The sequence below is a fragment of the Setaria italica genome, chromosome IV (assembly GCF_000263155.2).
Source record: "Setaria italica strain Yugu1 chromosome IV, Setaria_italica_v2.0, whole genome shotgun sequence".
Lineage (NCBI taxonomy): Eukaryota > Viridiplantae > Streptophyta > Magnoliopsida > Poales > Poaceae > Setaria > Setaria italica.
The window spans coordinates 21924956-21939424 of NC_028453.1; the positions used below are offsets into that span (position 1 = coordinate 21924956).

Here is a 14469-nt window from a genome sequence, read left to right on the forward strand (position 1 = left end):
TTCTTCTTCGTTCTTGGTGAAGTCAAACCCTTTGACCACTTCATCAAAACGAATGTTCCAACTCCTAGATGCTTGCTTCAATCCATAAATGGATCTCTGAAGCTTGCATACCTTTCCAGCATTTTTCGGATCGACAAAACCCTCGGGCTGTATCATATACACGTCCTCAGCTAGGTTTCCATTCAGGAAAGCTGTCTTGACATCCATCTGCCATATCTCATAATCGAAATATGCAGCTATAGCTAGAATAATCCGAATGGACTTAAGCATCACTACGGGCGAGAAGGTCTCGTCGTAGTCAACTCCTTGAACTTGTCGAAAACCTTTTGCGGCAAGTCGTGCTTTATAGATGTGAACATTTCCATCCATGTCCTTTTTCTTCTTATAGATCCACTTGCACTCTATGGCTTTAACACCATCAGGCGGGTCAACCAAGTTCCAAACTTGATTGTCTCCCATGGACTCTATTTCGGATTGCATGGCACTCTGCCATTTTTCGGAGTCTGGGTCCATCAGTGCTTCTGCATATGTCGCAGGCTCATCATTGTCCAACAATAATATTTTCCGCATTTTGCGGAGCCTTGCCGACCTTCGTGGTTGTGGCGGTGCTTCTCTTGCCATGGGTATCTCAACTTGTTCTGCTACGTTAGCATCACTCATTGATTCTTGCCCGATCGGCTAATCTTGAACTTCTTCAAGATGCACTGTCTTTCCACTCTTTTCTCCTTTGATAAACTCTTTCTCTAGGAAAACCCCGTTCCGAGCGACAAACACTTTGCCTTCTGATCGGTTGTAGAAATAATATCCCAAAGTTTCCTTTGCCTTCTGATTGGTTGTAGAAATAATATTCGACTTGGGTCTGATCTTGTCCGACTGAAGTCGCTTGACAAACAGTTCACATCCCCAAATCTTTAGAAAAGATAAACTAGGAACCTTTCCAGTCCGTATCTCATATGGTGTCTTAACTACAGATTTAGATGGTACGGATTAAGTGTGAAAGCTGCTGTTTCTAGAGCGTATCCCCAAAATGACAACGGTAGGTCCGACTGGCTCATCATTGATCGAACCATGTCTAACAAAGTTCGATTACGTCGCTCGGACACACCGTTTCTCTGAGGTGTTCCAGGCGGCGTAAGTTGTGGAACAATTCCGCAACTCTTTAGATGATTGCTAAACACGTGGCTCAAATACTCGCCTCCACGATCAGATCGTAAGGCCTTAATTTTCTTGCCACGCTGATTTTCAACTTCATTCTGAAATTTCTTGAACTTTTCAAAGGTTTCAGACTTGTGCCTCATCAAGTAGACATAGCCATATCTACTAAAATCATCAGTGAAAGTTATGAAGTATTGGAATCCTCCTCTAGCCGTCGTGCTCATTGGTCCGCATACATCACTATGTACGAGTTCCAACAAGTCTACTGCTCTCTCAGGAAATCCTGTGAAAGGCGTCTTGGTCATCTTGCCTAGCAAGCAAGCCTCACATGTCTCGTATGATTCAAAATCAAACGAAGTTAGAAGTCCATCAGAATGGAGCTTCTTCATGCGCTTTTCACTTATATGACCCAAACGACAATGCCACAAGTAGGTAGGACTCAAATCATTAGGCCGAGGCCTTTTAGCACTTACATTACAGACAGGTGAACCATCAAGATTTAAAACAAATAATCCATTCACAATGGGTGCAAAAGCCATAAACATATTATTCTTAGAGATCACACAACCATTGTTTTCACTCGCAAATGAATAACCATCCTTCATCAAGCATGAAGGAGACAAAATGTTTCGACTTAAACTAGGAACGAAATAACAATTATTCAACTCCATAATAAATCCTGACGGGAGGTGGAGTTGCATCGTCCCGACGGTCAACGCAGCAACTCTTGCATTATTGTCCACGCGGAAATCAACTTCTCCTCTTTCCAAGCTTCTACTTCTTATCATTCCCTGCATCGAATTGCAAATATGAGCAACCGATCCGGTATCAAATACCCAAGAATTAATAATTGTATCAGCGAGAAATATGTCTATAACATTAACAACAAGCGTACCTGAGGTAGAAGTACTCTTACTTCCGCCATTCTTCAAGGAAGCTAGGTACTGCTTGCAGTTTCTCTTCCAGTGACCAAGTTCATGACAGTAAAAGCACTCTTTGTCTGGAGCAGGTCCAGGTCCAGCTTTAACCTTGGGTGCTGGGTTTGGCTTGGACATTCCAGCCTTGCCCTTCTTCTTCCAAGAATTGCCCTTCTTCTTAAAGTTGGGCTTGTTCTGTATAGCCATCACATGGCTGGTACTAGCGCTTTTCTTGATGTCAGCCTCTGCTGTTTTAAGCATGCCACACAGCTCATTCAAACCCTTCTCCGTCCCATGCATATGGTAGTTCGAGATGAAGTTCCCATAGCTAGGTGGAAGAGATGAAAGAATGAAATCAGTGGCCAACTCTTGGCCCAGTGGGAAGCCCGGCTTCTCCAACCGTTGAGTGTAACAAACCATCTTGATCACGTGTGGTCCTACTGTTGCGCCTTCTGCTAGCTTGCTCTCAACAAAGGCCTTAGACACATTGAACCTTTCAGTCCTGGCCTGTGTTTGGAACATGTCTCTAAGCGCCACGATCATATCGTGCGCCTCATGGTTTGTTTCGAACTGCATCTGCAGCTCGGGTTCCATGCAAGCAAGCATAAGGCAGCTTACTTCGAGGTTAGCATCACATGCTTTCTTGTAAGCATTCTTAGCAGCAGCGGGTGCATCATCAGCAGGTTCTTCTGGTAGTGGGTTGTCTAGAACATCTTCCTTTTTCTCAGCCCTGAGAACAATTCTCAGGTTACGGATCCAATCCGAGTAATTTGTTCCATTCAACTTGTCCTTCTCAAGGACCGAATGCAAAGCACACGGTGTAGTGCTGCTAGGTGCCATTTAATCTACAACAAAGTAGTGCAAAATACACTAAGACAAACGTATCCATGATAGAGCAAATCACATTAAACTATTTTAACAGAATCTACTCCCACTAAAATCAATATCCCTCTATTGAAACTTAGTGATTCAGGATCCACAACTAACAAGTCCACTAGTGAGCTTTAGCATCACCGCTAGCAAACAAGGTAGATCGGTAAGCAACTTTTGCTAATCATATCACATATGACTCCTTTTGTTGGGTGACATCTCTATGTCTCGGCGCCCAACCTTTATGCCCCAAAGTCCTTAACCGTTAAGATGACCTTGTTAAGCAAACCAACCCTTATGCGTGTAAGTGTCCGACACAAACCCGTCTAGTCAAGGAAAACTAGTGGTACCCTAATTTCATAGACCCACCACTAATTGTACAAGACATGGCATGGTGCAAGTTTTAGTTGGGAGGGCATACTAACTTAAACTTAGTGAGGGATCATTCTACTTCTAACATCACAGCATGCATAAAGTAAAACATGAACAGAATAGCATTCACATAGTTGTGACACAGTATGGCCCGTTTTTCTTACGGTGATCTCCATCTCCATAGAATCTGTTCACCATGGTGATCTCCATCTCCATGTTCCATGTGCGCCATCCTTCTGGTGATGAGTCCTCCAAGAACTAGAACATGCTATTACGCCTAAGAGCTAGTAAAGAAGCTAGTAATGAAGATTACATAGTTGTTTGGATCATCACATATTGGTACGCAGACCATTAAATACAATAAAGTGACAACACATATGGCTCCTGCCGTGTTGCCGTACGCGCGACACGCAGGTCACGAATGAGTTACACACATGCATCACATACACAAGGGGGCCATACTGATCACAAGATACATACATACATCCTGCAAAACAGAGTTAGGCGTCCTAACGTTCCAAACTTCGGAGGCCCGAAACTCCATCTTCCAAGCCGAATTTGGGAAATCTAATTTCGCCAAAAACGGCAAAGCGGTTGAATTTCATGTGTAACTTTTTCTGTAGATCAATTTTCATATACAATTCACCCTGATCCGAGATCGTACCGAAAAGTTACGGCTGATTTACCGAAGCATACGCATACGGCAAAAATCTCGACCCCGGCAGTAGATCTCATCTACTATTGCACATCTAATGCGCCTGGCGTATGACCCTGGATCTCGATTCGACCAATCATATTGATCTTCGCTCACTGCAACTAGATTTACGTGTATCACTTAACTCCGATGGCGGAAACTGACAGGTAGGAGTATGTCGTTACACTACCATTACAGCAAGGGCACGAAAATAGGACATAGATCAAACGGAAAACTCGCATATCTCCATATGCACACATCCCGAATCCAAAACTAAGCAGCTACGGCTCTGATACCACTGTTGGGATACGAGGTAGGCTACACTAGCGCAATTCAAAAATTCTACCGCGTATAACCAGGAAGAACTGCCGTATAAGGATCACGGGATTACCACTCGACGCACTACTGGTGCGGAAGATGTAGATATGCGTCGATGCAGTGAAGACGATCACGTAGTCGTACGTAGTCGATCACGTCCAGCAGCTCCTCAGCAGCTCGTCCACGTGCAGCAAGATTGCCTTCGGTACCGCGCCTCGTCGTTGGCTCGTTGTGGCTCGTCGGCGGCTCGTCCAAGTGCTGCAGGCGCAAAACCTCCAAGGTATCCACACGTGCAGGGAGGAAGCGTCGCAAGCCGGACTGCTAGATCCGCGAGTTGCAACAGGCGAGGGCGTGGGAGGCGCGGCAGGTGTGTTTCGCCAAAAAGGTGTAAACCCTAGGGCGCCCCCACCCCTCTATTTATAGAGATTCCTGACGGGCCTCTGGATCCGAGGCCCATTAGTACTTCTAAACCTAATCCAACTCGGATCTGATCCGAATTGGGCTTCCAGCCCCTTAAGTGTGTGACCCTTTGGGTTCGGATACGTATAGACATGGCCCGAGTACTCCTACTCGGCCCAATAGTCGGTAGTGGCCTCTAGCAAGACGTGCCAACTCCTATACGCACACGAAGATCATATCAGACGAACCATCACAACATAATATACATGCTATTCCCTTTGCCTCACGATATTTGGTCTAGCTTCAAGCTGACCGCTCTTTCTCGATCCTGTGATTCGGAATCCCTTTGTAGGTTAACTCTTAACCGTACGTAGCATGGCCATGCATTTTCGGATCCGATCACTCTAGGGGCCCAGAGATATCACTCTCAATTAGAGAGGGGCAAATCCCATCTTGATTGACCATGTCTCATAGCATTCTTCTTGACAAACCCGAAAGCTACCTTTATAACTACCCTGTTACGGCGTAGCGTTTGATAGCCCCTAAGTAGGTCGATCCACATCTAGAATACATGCGACAATCTCAAGTCTAAGGACAAAGCGTATATGTTGTTTAAAGAGAGAACTATTTCTCATGTTGGGTCAGTCCTAGCACATGTCTCCACATGTGTCCACATTATTAGTTCAACATCTCCATGTCCATGACTTGTGAAACATAGTCATCAACTAATACATGTGCTAGTCTAATATTCATGTGTGTCCTCACATGAACTCCGACTAGGGACAACTTTAGAATAACCATACAAGTAAAGAGTTTCACATACAATTCACATAATTGCAAATCAATTCAAGTAGCCTTCAATGGATATTCAATGAACACAACATACAAATCATGGATACAAATGGAATATCATCATCTCTATGATTGCCTCTAGGGCATACCTCCAACAGGTAGAACACCCAAGTACACTTCGCACAAGTGTACAAAGATAGCCATATACAAAACTCCATTCAGGTTGAAGTGGACTAATTGAAGATTATTGTACTCGAGAATACCTGTAAAGAAGTCAGAAGTAGGCACCGCCAGTCCTCTTTTTAAAAAAATGAGCCAACATCACCATCTCCTTGGGGTGCTCTTCAAATTGCCACACATTCCCATATGCGGGCCTTCACTCAAGCTCAACCCTTGGTTGAAGAAGCTTTGCATCAACCAAGGCTTGAACCGCCGACGCCTTCATCACAAAATGCTGCTAGGTGATCCTAGGAGGCGGCAGCGCTGTCTGGTTTGTCGGGCCACACTTAGGCGCTGGCAACTTGGGCTTATTGCCCTTCTTGGATCTGGATCTCAACTTGCTGGTGGCCGCGGCCTCCCCCTGGATCTTCTCCAGTTTCTCGCCCATCTTCTTGACACGCATCAACTAATCCTGAAGAAAAAGGGGGGAAAAAGGCCACAACAATTTCTCTCCTAAAGATTGAGCGAGGGCAACAATGGCAACGGCAGCACAAGCAAGTGCAGCGGCGCTAGGGTTGCAAAAAGGGCGCAAATTGCAGATCTGCTGAAACGGGTGTGCCAATAATAAGTGCTGGGCCCCCCTTTATATTAGCAACATCTCCAGATTCCACCCATTAATCAAGCAACGGTCAAATACGACTCAGATTTACTACCATAATGTCCAACGGTTACTCTGACCAAAAAATTGATCCCTTCATCGACTACAAGTAGTCATCCAAGTGCTCGATGGCTGCGTATACCGTACCCGTTGGATAAAGTTTTATTTTTTTGAAGACTAAAATAAGTCAAAGCGAAATTACAAGTTTGACACTCAGCCTGATTCTTCGATTCAACCAATGGCTCAGGGGCTACTCTATATGAAGTGCAATTATCATCGTACTACCGTGTAAAAAGTTTCAAGGCAAAAGACTACTTGAAGCAAACATCGGGGATTGCTAAGAGTACCTTCCAGTCACGCGACAGCTCCGGTACTCGAAGGTTGGCCACATCGAGAAGTCCTCAAGGAGCACCAAGAGGAACTCGGGCGACATCTTCAAGTACTCGGAGCTGTTTCTCTCAACTACAAAGTACTCGGGGGCTTGTCAGCTAGGCACCCCTGGGTCCACCAGAAGACTTGTATGGACCCACTCAAGGGAACGTACCCGAAACCTACTCGGACATGAAGACTACTCTGCAGGGCGCGTAGACTTCATGGACTCCCTGAAGACTAGTCGGGTTAGAAGGAAACTACTCTACCGAGTTAGAGTAGGACTCTGTAAACGTACTTGACTAGGACTCATTCAATCCGTCCTGTAACCCTGCTCCCCCGACTATATAAGGGCGGGCAGGGACCCTCTCCAAACAACGAACAACTCGACACAAGTTCAATACAATGAACACACAGGACATAGGGTATTATACGATCTAGCGGCCCGAACCTATCTAAATCATGTTCCTTGCGTCACCATCGACTCCTTGATTCTCGACGACACCCACCGTACAAAAGACCACCATGGGTACTCCCTAGGCAGGTTGCCGGTCTAAAACACTGACACCGATTACTCTTGGGGTATGTTGATCGACAGCCACGGGCTTGGTACATCGAATTACAAAGGTTATTGCCACGGGTTTTGTGCATTGAGTACTGGAGGCACTACCACAGGCTTGGTACACCGAATTAGGAGGCTCTGCCATGAAGTTTGGTGCATTGAGTGCTAGAGGCTCATAGCGGCTACACCATAAGGAGGCATAAATCCTTTGCGCGGCAACACGTGCTCTCTTCGCCAAAAGACAGTTGCCCTCCATATCGTATTCCAAGGATGAAGATTACTAAATCAAGTGATCAAGGGCTTAAGAACACCATATCCTCATGTCAACTTTGAAGAAATTTGAAGATTCAGCAAGATAGAGTACTCGATGAGCGTGAAAACTACTCGGCGAGGAACTGAAAAGTACTCGAAGACTGCTGCATTCGACTTTGAAGCGCTCGGGGGCTTGTCAGGGATAGATTCCAGTACCCGCAAGGAATGAAGAAGACAGACTCGTACTAGAATTCCCCTGTAATCCTACTAGGACTCATACCGTGTAATCCTACTAGGGCTTCTACCTTATAACCGACTAGTAATCCCACCCCCTGGAGTATATAAAGGAGGGCATGGGTCCCTAGATCGGTAGGCGAAGACCTCAGAGAACCACAACAGAGGACCAAATTCTCAACACCAAACAACATCCAAGTGCAGGGCGCAATATACAACACCCTAAACAGGACGTAGGGTATTACACTACCCTGGCGGCCCGAACCTATATAAATCCATGTGTTGTGTCCTTACTTTTACCTTTGAGTTACAAGTCCGATGATCCCCCACCAACCAATCTACTACCTCGGGATACCCCTCTGTAGTTGCCGGGTATAAAACACCGACAACATGTGTGCACTGGGTTAGATAAAAAGTAGAAAAATCCTTACATGTGCATGAGTTAAAAAAAATAGACGATGGGTCGAGAACTGGATAATAAAACAAGTCCATGGCCAAGTATGTTTCGTATATACTAAACTGGGTTTTGTTTAATCTATCGGAATCATATCGATTTTTTAATTGTATTGCTGTATTTTCCCCTCCAGCTACCAAATTTCCAAAAGTTCTTTTATTCTAGTTGGAGAAAGCAACGATTCCTCTTTTGGTAAATGACATGAAATGCACGCAGGTTCACTGATGCATGGGCCTGCTCTAGATAATCATCTTCCACCTTTGCTGTATGCAAGATGAAATGCAACCAGGTTCCCTAACAAATGGGCCCAATAAGAGCATACAATCTTGTTAGTGGCTCTGGAGTAAGTGCAGCTCACAAAATTCTCATTTCACACCCAGGCACTTGAAAGCGGGATCTTAAATTCTATATTCCCTTCCCTCCGCGAACTCATAAAACATGGCTACCGCAGCTCCACTCCAAACTCCTACCGTATTTCCAAAATCAGCACTCTCCTCTGCTAGCTGTAAAGTCCAATTAGATCTGCGGTGGCGGCTGACCTCTACAGTTGTAAGGTACCTCAGCAGCGGCGTCAAGCTTCATAGGTGGGCATCAATGTGCGAGATGGTACATGGCAGGCCTAGAGGAAAATTTCAGCTGCAGCTGAGCAATTGAGTGAGGATGCCGTGCAAGCACCGGCTGCCCCATCCAACCTTATGTCACTGCATCTTATTCGAGTTAGGCTAGTGAGAATCACATTTTTTCCTCTCTGTATTCCCCTCCAATTTTCTAAACCTTCTTTTCATCATTAGAAAACACTTTGCTCAAGTTTATTTCTATCAGGAGCGTAGCCTAATTATGGCTAGAGGTGACCACAACCCCTATGCGGCTAGAATATTTCTTTAGCAAATAGTAAATTTCGTGGTGTGTTGAGTTAGATTTGAGCTCTTTCTCTTAGCTTGGCCGCTCTAGATCTCTCTGCAAGGCCAGCATCTGCATTTCTGGGTCATGGTACATTCTATTCCTTATATCTAGGACAACTATAGCAACTTCAATATTGACCAAATACCTTTTGTGCAGGGTCTAGTTTCAAATTCCTACATTGCTGAAATTGAATCACATGTTGTTGTATGTAACTAAACAAGTCATTATCCTGCTCCTGGATTGTTTTCTTTATTTAAATCTTTGTTCAAGATTAAAGTTTGACTTCTGCTCCTTCCATTTGTAGGTTGAAATAATGAAAATAATCCTTGGGGTTGCAGTACCAAATTTTGGTCACAAGATTTGCAGTCAAGTCCCTTCCAAGATTATGTGGCCACACTCCTCAGCTACAAGCTCAAGCTGCAAAGTTTCTTTGGGAGGGCTATGGGAAGCTACACAAGTTGGCCAGGAGCAAATGTTGAGTGATTTGAAGATCATGAAAGCACAAGCTTCAGACGAAGAAAGGAACATGCAGTATGAGGATTTTGAGAATTTGAAGAAAGCAGCAAGAGAAACTGAGTACCTCCTTCATCAACTGCTAAACTTCAGAGGGTAAGGTCAATGTGTTTCATATAAGGCATCTGTTCATGTCCTCCCTGCTCCTTAGGCCAGCTTTCTTCTTGGCGAGGGAGATATCATGTGTAGTGGTTTGTGATCTCTGTTAGATAATATGCTTGTGCTTATTCTTTAGGCATGAATAATAATGTGTGAACTGTGATGAGAAATATTTGTTTGTATGTGTGGTTTGTACTAATTATTTGGGCTATCAATTACATAATTGATTTGTATGTGATATTAAATTAGATTATATTTTAATTAAATGCTACTCGGACTTTATCCCAAAATAACAAGACGCAAAATGGGTTCTGCTAAATCAAAATCCTACCTTATTAGAATCGAAAAAGTATTAGCATACATTCACTAAGGCCAATAACTACTAGGCTTAAACAAAATTATGATGACAATAAATATTAGGCTCAATCCATTAAGAATTGGGCCTAAACCAAGTTATGATGATATCATATATTGGGCTTGATCCAATAAGAATTGGACCTAAACTAAGTTATGACCACAGCAAATATTGCGCTTGGTCCAACAAGAATTGGGCTTAAATTAATTTACGACGAAACAATTTGTCACAATTGTTACGCCACATCGGACTGTGGTTCAAGGTGGTTTTCTATGAAGGAGTCAATTTATGACGTTTCCAGCTACGTCCTATAATTGTCACAATCTTAGTGACACACTGAAATAAGGAACATCATTGATCGCGATTTATGATGCTCGATTAATGATGAATGTTGTTCATCACACGGGCATCATCAATCATGGTTTATGATGAAAAAATATGTTTATAATGCATTTTGGTTCGTCACTAATAAAAAAATCCCTTGTAGTGATATGGTCCTAGCTGCCCTTGCAAATGACATTATGACAACAAAATCGTGTGCATAGCGACTTTTATGTTTTAAATACGCACATTGCTGAAAAAAATGACTTTATTATGGACCAATACACTCTTGACTGATTGGAAACTACTCTACATTTGGATATTAATTCCTCTCATCATATCAGATTCTTCACATCTTGGCTGACGAACTTATCGACCACAAACTTGTAGGCCTTTTCAGTTGGATGGAAGCCATCCCAGTATATATAATCAAGAACATTTGGACATGCCCTGTGATATGCAATGAATATAGAAGCATCAAACAATGTACTGCCACAGCATGCCTCACTTGTCTCCTTGAAACCTAGAGAATGTTAAGTATCTTCACTTTAGTCACAGCTGTTCCTAAACAATTTGCAGCTATATTCTTTGTCAGTTGACACAAAAAATTACATTATTTAAGGTATATATGGAAGTATATTTAGTTATATGTAACTACATCTCTATAAAATATATATCATCTCTATACGATCTAATGTACTTACCATAAACTTATGGTTGCTGATTAAGATCAAGCAAATAATTGTACAAGTTAAGATACGATGACTCCAATCCATAAATGTTGTGTTCTGCATTGAGTCGATCAGTTTCCTTTCTTATTTTTGAATTGAACAATTTTGATGCTTGGTTCCGCAAAGGGTCACATTCTTTTGATGATGTTCTTTGTGAAGGGCTGCATCCAACAGGAGGAACACCCACAAACCCAACCCGGTTAGCCCCCATCTGGTTTAGTTTCTGTAACAAAAAGAATGAAACATTGGCTTACCATATATTTGTAACCGTCAGTTAGGTACAAATTAACAATTCAAGCGTATGGAAAGGAACTACTATGCATCTGGAATCAGGGAACTCAAGACGACAACATGGATTAGATAGGACTAGATATATATAGAAGATTCAATCTCATAGTACTACAAAACTGATTATATGTGCATAAAACAAAAATGACTGCAACAACATAACTCCAGAATACAATTGAGTTACCATGACATAACGTCAAGATATTCTTCGAGCTATTCAAACAGTAACTCTTACCATAGTAAAGTTGACAGTGGTAGTTCAGCTGCAAGGCAGCGGCGACGCTCTTCTCTTGCAATGTTTCTTGCTTGCCGTCGATCTCTTTGAGCTTCGGTTTCTTCTGTGGCTATGTTGGCGGTGAGCTCGTCCTTTGAGACGTCGTCTGGGTGATGCTCGGGTCACAGATTCCTTTCTGGTTGCTCTTGATCTTTGCCATCTTGTGCAATAACGATGGCGAGGAGTTCCCACTCCGGAGAATAGCTACCTGAACTTGACGTGATGACCTTTGTGGAACCATCTTCTTCGTAGATGGGTGACAAAAAGGTACCCTCCTAGTATGGGAGGGTGTCAAGGTAGGCGACAAGACATGACTCGTCATCCTTGGCAAGAGCAGGAGGCTTTATATTGGGCCAGTAGATGAATCTCCTTTGTGGAGTTGATGCGATAACCAGACCCAGTTGTGGACCTGATAATGAAGTCTCCTCGTCCGAATCCGAGTAGTAGTCGAAGTCCTCAATCAAATCCGAGTTGGAATGTGATCCGGACTGGGTAGCTTGGTAGACAGCACCCGAGTTTCGATGTCTGAACGAGAATAGACGTGGATTGTAGACCGATTCATACGATGGCTTAAATGCCCACTCGTGGGAACCAGTCTGACTAGCGGGAGAAGTCGAGTTGTACTCGGACTCGTCCCCCAGCCTCTGGCTAGGTTAGAAATAAAAAATTTGCCAAATTTTTGATGAGATCCTCCAGAGCTTAGTGCTGAAGGTTGATGGCGTGCTGCTTCTTCTCCAGAGATGGCGCCATGTGGTGGTCAAAATTTCCAGCACCATCTGTGACGCAAACCCAGGAACTAAAGATGAATGTCACACCTGCTTCGAACGTGACGGTGGGCTTGATGATGACTTGAGCCATCGAGTTCACTAGTGGATTCTCTGCGAGATCCCCTACCTAGCACGCCAGCTATCGGTGTTTAGACCCAGCAACTTACTGAGGGTTGTACCAGAGGTTGTGTTTTGTGCGTGGAACTTGCTAAGATTAGAAATTCGAAGGTGAACTTGAACACATGATTTAGACAGGTTTGAGCTGCTAGATTGCATAATACCCTAAGTCTTACATATTGGTTGTATTGTATTGGATTGAACTTGGAGGGGGTCCTTACCTTGCCTTATATTGCATAGGGCAGGGTTCGGTTGTTTACAAGAATACTAGTCGGATTCGACTAGTGAGTCCTACTCTATTTGCTACGAGTAGTTTTCTAATCCTCGACTAGTTCTTGTCCTCCACGTACACCACGCCGTCCTGCACAGTAGTCTCCATATATGACATGTCTCTGTATCTAGGACTGTCCAAACCTTCTGGTGGACCCATATATGTATGTCAACAGGAAGGTCATATTGTTGGCGTCTCAGTGGAAATAGAAAATAATTATTTGCAATGTCATTTCCTCCCATAACGGTAAAGAAGATGGCATTTGATATTACACTTGTCATAATCTCTTCCCCATCCAATGCTTTTACCTTGTCCTTGTATTGTTGAAATAACTCAAGTTGCTTCACACTCGATATCGCAATCTATAAAACCCATACATAAGCTCCAATAAAAACAATAGTTTACCAATGTAAAATTCTGTGAGGTAATCATACCGTTATTTTAGTTGCGAGAGGATCATATCCGCTGCCACCAAAAGCAAAGGATACACCTGTGAGTAGGTCATTAAGGTCCTATTTGGTATGGCTCTAACTTTGGATGGAGTTGCTCCACTCCAGAACTCCAGGTGGAGCCAGCTCTGGGAGTGGAGTTGGAGCGGTCTAGATGGGGTGTTTGGCCACAAGAGTGCTCTCAGCTCTAAAAAAGACTGATTTCAGTGTGGATTGCCATTGTTGCCCCCCAATTCAGGCCCCACTTGTTATCCTCTCTACCCCCATCTTCTTCTTCCTCAGGATGGGGGAACACCGCTAGGGAAGAGCTAGGGCGTTGGGGAGAGGCCGGCGGCCTGGTCCGGCAGTGGAGGCGAGCAGCCTCGAGGTGGCGTCGGCGGCCTTAGGGGTGGGGACGGTGGCCGGGCTCGCACAGGATGGGGGCAGCAGCCGGCCGGTAGTGTGAGGGAGGGGCCACAGTGGCACGCCCGACAGGGGAACAGGCAAGGCCGCCCGCCGGCGGAGGCGCGCGGTCGAGCGAGAGGCAGGGTGCGGCTGCGCAGGAGGCGAGGCGATGGGCGGCGCTGGCGCGGCGAAGGTGCGCGGCCAGGAGAGAAGCAGCGACGGCGGTGATGGATGGCGGCCCGTGGGGGATTGCTGGCGGCCAAGTGGAGGCATTCCGCGGGGGAGGAAGATGGCGGCTGGCGGCGGCGGAGGAAGACAGGCGCGCAGGAGGGAGTCATGGCATGGGGGGAGGGGCTCGGGAGAAAAGAAATGAACCGTTTTTTTAACCAGTGGTATTGGTGGGTAATTACCCACCAACTCCACAAGGAGGTTCGTATTGGGTGGTTTTGGAGCTGCAAAAGAGGTGCTCCAAAACTCCACCCCCATTTTCACTACAGCTCCATGGAGTTGGCAGTTCCATGGAGCTTTGGAGCTGGAGTGTTTGGCTGGAAAATTGGCTGGTGTTACTAGAGCCATGCCAAACACGCCCTAAGTTCAAGACTCCTACGAATGTAAGGGGGTAGAAGGTCCTTAACACCATACCTGGAGGCTGACAAACAATAATTGGATTACCAAAGGGATGTTAGTTTATATTATTTATGGTAAGGAAAATTAGTTACCACTCAAGGATTATGAAATTAGGTTTGTTTTCAATCATTTTTAAAAAATACAAAAGAGCTATGAAGCAGTATG

General features: G+C 44.5%; 1 pseudogene; it reads right to left on the reverse strand.

Annotated features, from left to right (window-relative positions):
* Window positions 1-10731: 10731 nt before the first annotated feature.
* LOC101767202 lies at window positions 10732-13950 on the reverse strand (annotated as a pseudogene).
* Window positions 13951-14469: the final 519 nt, after the last annotated feature.